Raw genomic sequence first — 12,205 nt, forward strand, 5'->3', positions numbered from 1 at the left:
TTTATTCTCTTCCCATTTTTACTTTTGTAGCATTCTTAAAGCTCTGAAGAGAAGAATTAGATGGGAGCATCCCATTTAGGGCCAAGTGTTTTAAAGTCTCTTACTTTCTGCATAGTGTCTGGCTGTAGGTTTCTGTATTTGTTCCCATCTGATGCAGGAGAAAACTTCTGTGATGATAGATGAATAAGGCATCAAGCTATGAGTATAGCAGAATATCACTTAGAGTCATTTTAACCCTATTTTTTTTAAAAAAAAAACAGTAGTATTTTGACTTTACTCCAGCTATGTTTTTGTTCTTGGTCACTGAAGCAGTGTCAAGTATACATTACATCTTGTGGATAGTACCTTAATTCAAATCATGGATTGGTTACTCCAGTGGTGGCTTTGACCCATCATTGCCCTATCATGTTTTGCAGACAGGATAGCATTTCAGATCAATGAGTTTGTGTCTGATTTGGCATGTATCATTTTGGTAGCCTGTAGAACAGCTTCCTGTATCCAAGACATTAGAACATAAATGTGAAGGTTCTATGTAGGTGCCAGCCTGACTATTTCATGTTCCATGAGATGTGTGATGTTCTTCAGCAATGGGACTTTGTTATCAGTTTATGGAGAACAACCTATTGTCCTAGCAAAAGCCTGTGTTATTTGGTGATTATCATTGGGTACTCCCTGGTCAACAACTCAATTTCATATAATGTAGTCACTGTATTGGAATCTTAGGTGAAAAGAGATGGCTAGTTTGGACTCTACTCCTCCAATCCTGGGAGACTTCATTAGAACCATTAATATATTTTAGTAAGTTTCCATTGTACTAGGTTTTCATACCACCACTTAAAGTTTTCTCTATTCTAGTTGTCTCTTCCCACATACCTTCCTAAACTCAATATTCCTATTCATTCCCCATCTAATCCTTTCATTCCCATCCTTTCTGACCTTTGTCTACCCATAGAATATATTGTTTCACTTCCAGAGAGTTATATGAGTCTTCTGTAGCCCCTTCCTCTATGCCTAATATCTCTGTGTCTATGGTTGTAGCTTGATTATCACTTATTTAATGGATAATATTCACATATAAGCATATTTATCTTTTTTGTGCCAGGTTCTTTTTCATAGGATAATAGCAGAAAGTTTAAGTAGTAAGAACATTATATTTCTTACCTATGCCTTTTTAATATTGATTTGATGAGAAAATTATTAGCCTGAAGAAGATGGCTGTTGATTTATGGTTCCTTTAACTGCTGATGAAACTCTATATTTTTCTGTTTATGACCTCTAGTTTGTTTTTTATAAAGCAATTCAAATAATAATTAGCAACTTTTCATTAATCACCTACTCTATTCCTGATAAACATCTGGATACCTCACTGAGAATTAAAGTATATTTATAAATTTATTTTTTATATATAATTAATTTATTAATAAGAACATATATTAGGAGAGAGAATTAAAGAAGTCAGAACCTTGGAGCCTTTTCTAGCCATAAAGCTTTAAGGTTGCAGAATCAAGGAAAGGCTGATGAATATCCATCAGCCTGCCTTTTGCTAAAATCCCCCTTAATCAATTTTTTTCAGGTGCTGTGATAAAATATTCTGGGAAAAAAACAACTTACATAAGAAAAGATTTATCTCAAGGTTTCAGGTTACAGTCCTTGGCTTCTAGGACAACAGAAGGTAGGAACTTTTCTCACCTCAATTAGCCTAATTAAAATCTCCCATAAGCATGCCCATTGGCCAATGTAGTTGGATAGTTTCTTATTCAAGTTTTCTTTCTAGAAGATTCCAGATGTTGCTAAGGTGCCAATTGATATCCACAATCACACTTGTGGCAGGCTACAGGTTATACACTGCAGTATGGAAGTTTCTCAGAAGAATAAGTGCTGCCTCTTCCAGGGAAGGAAAACTTAAAATGACCCAATACTCCCTGTGCTTCACTGATAGTTTTTGTACCTGCTAAAATGTTTGGCTATCATTTGGATGGATCTCTTGCAAAGCTGAATAAAAATGAGTGATGTCTCTGCAGGGACAAGGGTATGAGGTACAGCATACTTTACATTTTACAATGCAATGTCATCTCACCAAGTGACATAAAAGCCACATCTTTAGTTAAATAATGTGGATATGTGTTCAAGGTCATGAGCCATGTGGACCTTAAAATGTAAAAACATAACCCTGAACGTCTATCTTGAGTAAATGCCATAAGAGTTCTGCATGTGCTCTGCTACTCAAACTGTGTGTTTTTCTAGGATTTGAACATATACCTATATTGCATTATATCTGCTTCAATTTCTCTAGCATTTTAAAGGTGTGGTTTTGGTGGAATCTCCAGAAAATTTTATAAAACAAGAACACAGTGAACCACAAGTTGTACTATTGTAGAATGTAAATTACTTTCATGTTAAACAGTATTCTTTAGTTTAGCTAGTCAGTGAGTACCATGTCTGACTGCAGACTGTGTGCTTTTCACCTTTATTTGATACTCAATACCAATAGGGAGGGTTAATGTGTGCTTCAGACTTCAAAGTATAATAGCAGAGAGAGGAGAGAGATGGGGAGGAGGAAAAGAGGGAGGGAGAAAGAATGAAGAATGAATCAGGGAGATATTTACATGTCAGTGATGTTTCTATGGGAGCAAAGCACAAAGTCAGGGACCATTTTACTATCTGGGGGCACACATGAATGAAAGGAATGGCACTGAAGCTAAATGAGACAGTAGGAACTAAAACAAATGCCCAGTAAATGATACCTGGCTCTCTTAAGCTTTTGTTTGCATTGATTTCATTCTTCAAATGCTTTCTATTGTGTGCATAGGGTAAAGGGTCTCCTTCTCATACAGGCCCTGGTCTCTGTGATGAGTTCTTACCCCTCCCCACCAGACTTGTGTTACTTCAGAACAGTTTTCAGGATGTTGAGCTAGCTTGGTATAGTTAAACTGTGAAATCTCAGGACATTTTTTTTTCTCTACATTTTCCAATTTTTTATTTCTAGGAAAGTCTGTAAGCATGTCTGCAGTCATGTGACATATGGGCCACAAAAATCATCTTTCTGTTAGTGCTATAGCTTTCATGGGGTTTTATTACTATGAGGAAATGCCATGACCAGAGCAACTCTTATAAAGAAAACAGTTAATTCAAGATAGCTTACAGTTTGGAGTTTATTCCATTGTCATCATGGTAGGAAGCATGGCAGCATGCAGGCAGACATGGTGCTGAAGAGGTTGATGCTTTGAGAGTTCCACATCTGAATGCAAGGCAGAAGGAAAAAAGAGTAAGCCCCTGGGCCTGGCTTGAGCTTCTGAAATGTCAAAGCCCTCTTCCAATGATACAGTTCCCCCAACAAGGCCACACATACTTCAACAAGGTCCCACCTCCCAATAGTGCAACTCCCTATGAGCTGCTGTTGAATATTTTCATTCAAATCAGTATAGCGGTTTGGGTAAAAATTGGAAAATAGTAAAAATTTTGCTGGGAATTCTCCCTAGAAGAGAGTAGAGGTTGGCCCAAATATATGATCCTCTCTGTGGGGAACCCCAGGTGTGCCTCCTACCAGTATGAGCTATGGAAATTTTAATGGCCACCTCCTGTAGACTTCCAGTGGAGGAAGGGAGATATCAACCCTCCCATAAAACCTTCAACCCAAAATTTGTCCTGCCTACAAAATGTACAGGGTAAAGATGGAGCAGAAATTGAGGAAACAATCAACCAATGACTGCCCAGCCTTGAGACACATCCCATGTAGCAAACTCAACCCCTGATACTATTAATAATACTCTGCTACGCTTGCAGACAAGAACATGACATAACTGTCTCCTGAAAGGCTTCATCGAGAAGTAGATAGAAACAGATGCAGTAACCCACAGCCAAACATCATGCGGTCCTAGGGGAGTCTTGTAGAAGAGTTGGGGATAGAATTGAGTGAGCCAGAGGGGTCAAGGATACCACAAGAAGTCCTACAGAGTCAATTAACCTAGGCCTATGACAGCTCACCAAGACTTAATCAATAACCAAAAAGCATGAGCTTACATTGTGGAAAATAGACACAGTTAAGTAAATAAGTAACTAAAGTAGACGACATATCTTACCACAACAGAACATAAGGCAGGCTACAGGTCAGTGTGCACTACTGGATGTTTGCAAGAAGAATTTTGTGTCTTCTCTTTGAATGCTAGCAAGTTCTGAAGCCTACCATTTCTGATAAGAACATGCTACAGAAAGGTTTAATGTAGGATGGGAAAACGGAGAACTACAGAAGCCACTTACATTTTGATTCAATTTTGCATTTCATTCATATTGAAGGGCCATATTTCCCCATTTCCTGGGAGGCACATACTATTCAAGTTTCAGGCAAGCCACCACCTCTTCTGGGAATCGGTTCCTGATCATCTCTCATTACTCCCAGGTATAAGCAATCACTCATGTTTCATTCTTCCTCTCAGAGCTGCACTGGCCTCTGCCCTGGCTGTCCTCCAGTTCCATCTTTTATTGCACATCAGAGCTCAGAGCCCTGTGATGTGGAGTTTGTTCCTACCTCACACTTGGGCTTGGCACATTCTTCATGTTTAATTAATGGTTGTTTGATGAATTTGGCAAAAGACCAGGACAAGAGACCAGATTATACATATTTTTATTGCAATCTAAGAGTATTTTAAGATAAATATTTTTCAAAGACCTAGAAGTCTCTGATAAACTGACAGCTTTTTGAAATGAGTAATATTTTATAGTAGATCTAAAATAAGAATTAAAAAATTAGTGTTAGAAAATTGAGATATTTAAATAAATAGTGTAATAGTGAGAGGAAAGTCAGCTTACAAATCACTGATTATCTCTAAAACCATGTGAAATGGGAAACTGGCCAATTACAAGGACAGGTTGCACAGGCAAAAACTGGGCTCCACAGTTTATGTGTAGCTCTCTATGTATTTTACGTCTCTATGTTAGACTTAAGTTGAGAGGCTGCCTTTGTTGGTAGTGAAAGGAGCCATCAAGTGATTGAAGGTAATAAGTCCAAAGTGCATGCTGTGTGCATCCCTTCAAATGGTTCCAGAAACAGGATTTCTGCTCAGCACCTCATATGTACTCTTTCACTGGATTCTAACCATTTTGGGAGGCACTCCACATAATTTCAGTCTTTGATTGTGACTTGCTAGAATCAAATTTTGTCACTTACCCCAGTTGGTCAGATTTGGTTCAATGTTAGAAAACATTGATTGAAAGAGAGCGTTCTAGAGTCATCCTTCATAGGTGGGAATCCTTGTTCCTGCTCTCTACCTTACTGATGATTACCTTGTGAAGAGATATTGCTCTCTCATTGCATATGAAGAAACTAAGGTTTGGGAAGAATGAGTGACTCAAATCTACAGAGTTCGGGCTTTTGGTCTTGGAACTGCACAGGATAAAGACAGCAATACTCCCAGATGATGGTCCAAGTATATTGACTCTGTCTCATTCATCTGAGACTCCTGGTTAATGGCTACTGCTCCCTTCTAGTGCTTTCCATGATCAGCATAACTAAGAAGGATAGGGGATTTCTAAGTTAACACTGTCATGTGTCTAGTCATCTAGTTGGCTTTGTGTTGCTGTGATGTGACACCTATTAAGGAAGCAGTATGTGGTCTATCATGAAGTTAAGGCAGGAACAGAAGCAGAGGGGTGTGGTGGAATACTGCTTATAGGATTGCACTTGAGAGGTTGGTCAGTTTGCTTTCTTCTATAACCCAGGACAATCCTCCTGTCTAAAGGATGGCACCACGTACAGAGGGCTGGGTCCTTCTGCATCAATAATTAATCAGGAAAATGCCCCACAGATTTATCTATAAGCTAATCAAACAGAGGCATCTTCTCAGCTAGTGTTCCCTTTTTCTAGCTTGTGACAGGTCAACAGAAATCTAACCAGTACATGTAATTTAACTAATTCATATTAACTTTCTTTGAAAATTTGCTAACAAAGTCATTAAATACCCAAGCCTTCTAGTTCATTATGTCAAATGATCACTATGAAAATGTTAAAAAAGGTAATAAGGTTGACATAGTAATGAGAGTTTTGAATAATTTAACATTTCAACAGCATTGTTGATTATGAAATAAACAATACATTCAATCCTCATCTCTTGGAATGTTAATCTACTTCTCTTATATAAAGTATAATTTTGCTTTATCTACTCTTCTTACAATACCAAACAGATTATCTTTAGTCATTTTGCATAATAAACATTTGCCCTTTGAATAAGCCAGTTTTTTAACAGTATTTTTATTATCTTGACACTAATTTTACATACATATCCAACTGTGCTTCCTACTTACACATCATACATGAGTTTTATTCATAGTCAAATTACAATGGATAACATGTTGTTCTTGTTAATTAGATGCTCTTTGGCCTGTTCATTTATTTATATCCCTTCTGTTTAGCTCAAGTCAAAGTTCAAGAAAATGTATGCATCTTAAAACTTATTAAAAGTTATGTAGAAAGGTACTTTTAGAATTTGTCTGTCAACCCACCACATACAAGCTACTATCTTAAAGTATATTATTAGTATGATTTAAAATAAAAAAAATACTGGTTCACAGAGAAATATATTATACAGTTTCATGAATTTATGAAGTAAAATAAACAATTCTTTTACAGTTTTCTCTAATTCAAAAATCTTTAAAAATTAGTGGAACAACACAAATGGCTAGTTCATTTTTGTTAGAAAAGTTAAGTGGAGAACACTTAAGTGCTGAGTTGGAGTGAGGAATGCAATTTTTTTTCAATATTTGATTTATTCTGTTTTAAGAGTCAAAGAGATTTTGAGTGATCAAATTGCTTCCTCCGGTCATGTGAAGGAGACTCTGTATTCTAGAACATACTTATGTATATGAAGAATGAATGTAAAGGACATAACATGGTGAGGTACAGAAAGGACACTAGGATACAGCTGGATGAAGGAAACTATGATCTTGAATGAAGCTTGTGGGGCAGGCAGGGAAATACATGCAGGGTCGCTTAGGAAACATCAGTGTGCACTGTTTTATCCAATGTGCTTTGGAGAGTTCACTGTTGTGTGTGAAGATTGGGAGGACTATTACAACAGCTCTGGGCAGATGATGGCCTTAATACAAATGTGAACAAGAGGATGAAGAGTTCAGGATTTGAATAAGACCAGGCAGTTCATCCAGGACACATTACTACCTGGGTTACAATGATGGAATGGGAAAAAGAAGAAAGAGTTGGGGATGATTCTCCAATGTTAGTATCACATGGCTGTGTGAGTGGAAAGACACACATCTCATTCGGAAGGGAAATCTAAGAATGGGAACAATTGTGAGGGACATATTAAGAATTCATTCCAATTTATGAAAAAATGTATTTTATACTCTTTTTAGAAAAGCTCTGTATCCATAAAATTCAGAGGATACGTTTATAGTAACAACTTGAGAACAAGAAACATCTTTAGTATAGAATTCCTCAAAATGTCTTAGAGCTCTTTAATCAAAGCTGCTGTGCTTCTTATCTACAATCTCCCTCACTTCTGTGTGGCCTCGTGAATCCACTTTCTCTAGATGTGGAGTTGTGAGAAACATGAGAGCTCTGCCTGCATTTGTGCTTTCACAGATCTTTTCCCAAGCTGGGGGGGGGGGGCATCTTGTGGTCTACTTTCTTTCTCTATAAGATAGAGATAATGATGGCAAACTCATGCAGTTGTGTGAGTGTCAAATATGGTCACTTCACATTTTAAACTCTAAAAAGAATTAGTATTGCAAGTACTTAATAAATGTTAGCAATCATCTTTATCTCCAAATTTGCTGGAATATGTGTTCTTACATCCTGACTCAGGATGCTTGTGAACATCACACATATTAGGAGAATATGTGCTTTTGTCCACTTTAAAAAAATATTGTTTCTTGATAGTTTTATGTACGTACATAGTAAAACTGAGTAACTTCATTCATCAATAGACCTCTTTTCCCTTCCTCTCTCCTACTGTTCCTAACAAGCTTCTTTCTACCTTGATGTTTTTATTCTGTGTGTGACCCACTGGGTTTTATTGTACTAGCTTGCTGTGAACATGAGTAGGAGATTATTTACAGGAGCACAGGGTAACCTATCAGTGGCTATGCCACTGAATATAAATGACACATTCTTTTCTAGCAACCATTAAATGATTAAAGATGCTCAGGAAGGAGACAGATCTCATGAGTGCCTCTTTCATGAATAATGAAATGTTAATAATTCTAATTTTATGAAGCTATGTTACATGCCACAGCTGGATTGTATTCATGTGTATGATGATCGTGTCATGTCTGAGATGCAATATTTTGGATTTTACCAGATCTAGACAATTAGACTCTATTGCTGGAGATACTGTGAGCTTTGGTTTGAGGGCGAAGAGAAACCAAGCTGTAAGTAAGCTAGAAGTTGCCTTTGTTGACTTACTTTCAGAGAGTCAGAAGATGTGACTCATGCTCCTAAGGGAGAAAAAAAGCACATGTGGACCTTACAACCTGCAGGAACAACCCTTCTGGCAAGGCATGTCCCTGGCACTATTTCCCCTATTTTTAGGCTCTTACATTTATTCTGTTTCCCCTTATGTGATGTTTCCTAAGATTTAGGGTAGAAGAATGTATGCTAGCAGATGTTGGATTTAGGACTAAGCAGTGGATAGTTATTTATTCCAGCACTTTGAGCCATGATAAGTTTCTGTATTATTTGTGTTCCAAAAGCAAAAGGAAGCTTCTCTATCAGAGATTAAAAGCAATGTATGTATGCATGGACGCATGTATGTATTTATGCATGTGTGTATATGTATGTATGTATGTGTGCATACATGCATGTATGTGTTGAGATGAAAACACATGTATGTGTTAAGATGGAAAATTGACACATCAGGTAAAACCACAGTATCATGTTTTTTCTATGACTTCCTCAGCCATGAGTTATGGCAAGATTTACAGTAACTAGTGTGAGTTTCTTACTTTTGCCTGGACATCAAATCTAATCAGAAAAGTTAGTTATCCCATAATAGTCATGCCACCATTAGGCCAGTAGACATACCTTGCCAGAAAGATTGTTACTGCAGGTTGTAAGATCTACATATGATTAAAAAAGTGATGCCCTTTCTTCCTTAGCGGCCTGTGTAGCATCTTCTGGTTCTATGAAAGTTAGAAAACAAGGAGGAAACATCTGGTTCATTTACAGCTTGTTTTCTCCTTGTCCTGCAATCAAAGCACATGACTCATACATCAAGAGAGTCCCACTGTCTAGTTCTCACAGACAACTGAGACTAATGTCAATAGCTACAGATGGAGATTTTTGTGATGACTTCACTGAATGTTTTTACATGGAGGTAAGAAATGAGACTAAAGCCCTGCTCCTTCTTAAACAGTGTCAGTTATAGCTGACACAATCTTAATGTTATTTGCGGATATTAGCGGACTTCAAACCCACAATCTCCGAGTCTAGAGGTTTTAAAATATGTTACTATGGTCTTGTAATACTCTTCCATAGCTGGATCTGGAAACGCAGTTTTAGACATCTTTATTTTTATCTCATTATTATGCTTCTTTATACCAGATATCTAGGTATCTAGCAAAATGTGTGTTACAGTTATACAGTTATAGTTATGCCTGTTGGTGTTACTTCAACTCCTTCTCTTTATAAATTCCTCTCTAAGAAGAACTGCATAGGTGTATAGATATTATCATAAATTCTACACAGCCAATGTGCTACAGATTAACAGTAAACCTTTCATTTCTATAACATAAACTCACAGATAAACAATGTATCATTTTAGACATCTGATTTTTTACTTTTATTCTCCGTTGTTTGAGAGTATCCAAGTAAGGGCTTGCACACTGGAATACATTTTTAAGGTCCCCCAGATACTGTTTGAAACAATTTCCTGAAATTCAGCAGTTTTCAGTCTTCCTCCTGATTAGTACATGTGTAGTGACTGGTGTGTGTAGTGTCATTGCTTTTGTTTATCTCTAAGATGGGCTAACTCTGCATCTCCTTAGACAATCACCTGCTGTCAGGAAATGTGGCAATTCTATTTCCAAGCTGCTAATTAAGTATAAATCTTTCACTAATACACAGTAAAATCACAAACATTCACAAATTACCCCTTTCAAAGGCAGACTGGCTAATTGTATTTACAGAGTATATTTGACATTTCTGAGATATTGTCTTTCTCATCTTGAAAGCTTAATAGCAATTGTGTTTAATGGAGGTTATGCTTGAACACAGTGCCCAGGTCTTTCAATCACCAGGAGATATGAGAGTTTAAGTGTGGGCATTACTATAAAGAAGGCATAGAAACAATGTTTGGGAAATAAATGGAGTGCACAAATCATGAGGTGGAAGAAGTGGTTTATATGATCTGAGCAACTTATGGTAACCCTATTTATATGTAGAGTAGTGGGAGGCAATTAATTATCAAAGACTTATGTTTAGCATCAACTTTCTTTCTCTCTCATACAATGATTCTCTCCCTGGCCATTTCCAATTTTGATTGGTGTTATCTTTATTTTTGCATGGAGAAGTTAACTATATTTCTAGAGATTTATTACACTCTCCTATACACACACAACTATAAGCCCTATTTCTTCTTGCTACATACTCTGACTTATGTGTTCACTGAGCCTGAATCTGAGAATCATCTGTGGTGTGAAGAGGAAGGTATTACAAGAGGAAGCAGAATGGAGTGGGGTTAGAGTTTAGAAGTGAACAGAGACAGGTGACAGTGACAGGCCTTTACTTATAGAGAGTTTATTATGCTATTTCTCAGAAAGTACAGTCATCCTACCAGGCTTTCCTCGGATCCTAACCTCACTACATATGTGCCATCTCATTCATGGGCCTAGGTCTGGGGAGTTGCTTAGTGTATTAGTAAATTTTTCATGTGGTCCTGAGAACTCTAGGATGATGTGTGTGTCCAGCACTGGGATGAGTGTGAAAGGATTTGAAAAAAAAAAAAAAAGTCAGCCTGAGCTTCTTATACTGTGCCTTCACTTTTGAAACCTAAGCAGCAATTATTCGTCCTGGGTTTATTCCTACCCACAGCTATGCTGGGTTGAGTTTTACCCCTCCCCCATGGCTACACTGGCTTGGGATGTACAGCTGCTGTTCTCCCTGCCTGAGCCAGCCTTAGCATAGGAGCCAGAGTTGTTTAGATGCTTCCTGGGCTTCTTTTCAGGCTGGCTGGGATGAAACTCAAATGTAAAGCTACTTCTTAGAGAGCTCTCTTTGCCTTTCTTCTTAGCTTCTTCCTCTGTGACTCCACTACTGAGCCTCTCTGCCTATAGGACCCGATTTTTCCTACAGAGGTGGAGATTAACACAGAGACCCACAACCAGACAGCGTGAAGAGAATGAGAGACTCTGGGGCACTCAGCCCTAAAAGAGATGTCTTTATGAAACACCTCCCCTTAAGGCTCAGGGTCTACGTAAAAAGGAAGCAGGAGTCTAAGTGCCAGATATGATGGATGATACCAAGAAAATTCTGTCTTCTAGACAAAACGGAACTGATGCGAATATGAACTCACAGAGTCTGTGAAATACTTACTGAGCCTAGGGAAATTCATGCCATACAAGCCCCAGCACTGGGGAGAAGTAAACAAAAGGTCCCAACCCCAGCCAATGAGAAAGGGAGGTGGACACAAGGTTTCATCCTTAGCCAATGAGAAAGGGAGGTTGATACAAGCTCAGCCCTAACCAATCAAAAAGAGAGGTGGGAACAAGATTTCAGTCCTAGCCAATCAGAAAGGAATATGGACACAATGTTTCAGCCCTAACCAATGACAAAGGGAGGTGGGCACAAGGGTTCAGCCCTAACCAACAAATTATTTGTGATTGATACTTGCTCAAAAAGGGAAAAACAATATTCTCCAAGGGAGTGTCACTGTATGTATTAACTACACTCCATGACAGGCCCATGCCTAGGAGTAGTTAGCCAACATAACATTAATTACATTTTTTGAGGGAGAGAGGGCTTTTTGTTTTGTTGTGATACTTTTGTCTTATTAGTTATTATTTTTTTTTAGTTTGTCTGTTTTGTATTTGTATTTTAGTAATTTTTGAGAGGGGGAGAGAGACAGAGAGATCATTAAATTGCATAAGCCGGGAGGTAGGGAAGTTCTGGGAAAAATGATCAGAATATATTGTATGGAAAATTTGCATAAAAAGTTCAAATTTACAAAACTCAAAAATAAAACAAATTCTACCTATAACC

The sequence above is a fragment of the Micromys minutus genome, assembly GCF_963924665.1.
Source record: "Micromys minutus genome assembly, chromosome: 2".
Classification (NCBI taxonomy): domain Eukaryota; kingdom Metazoa; phylum Chordata; class Mammalia; order Rodentia; family Muridae; genus Micromys; species Micromys minutus.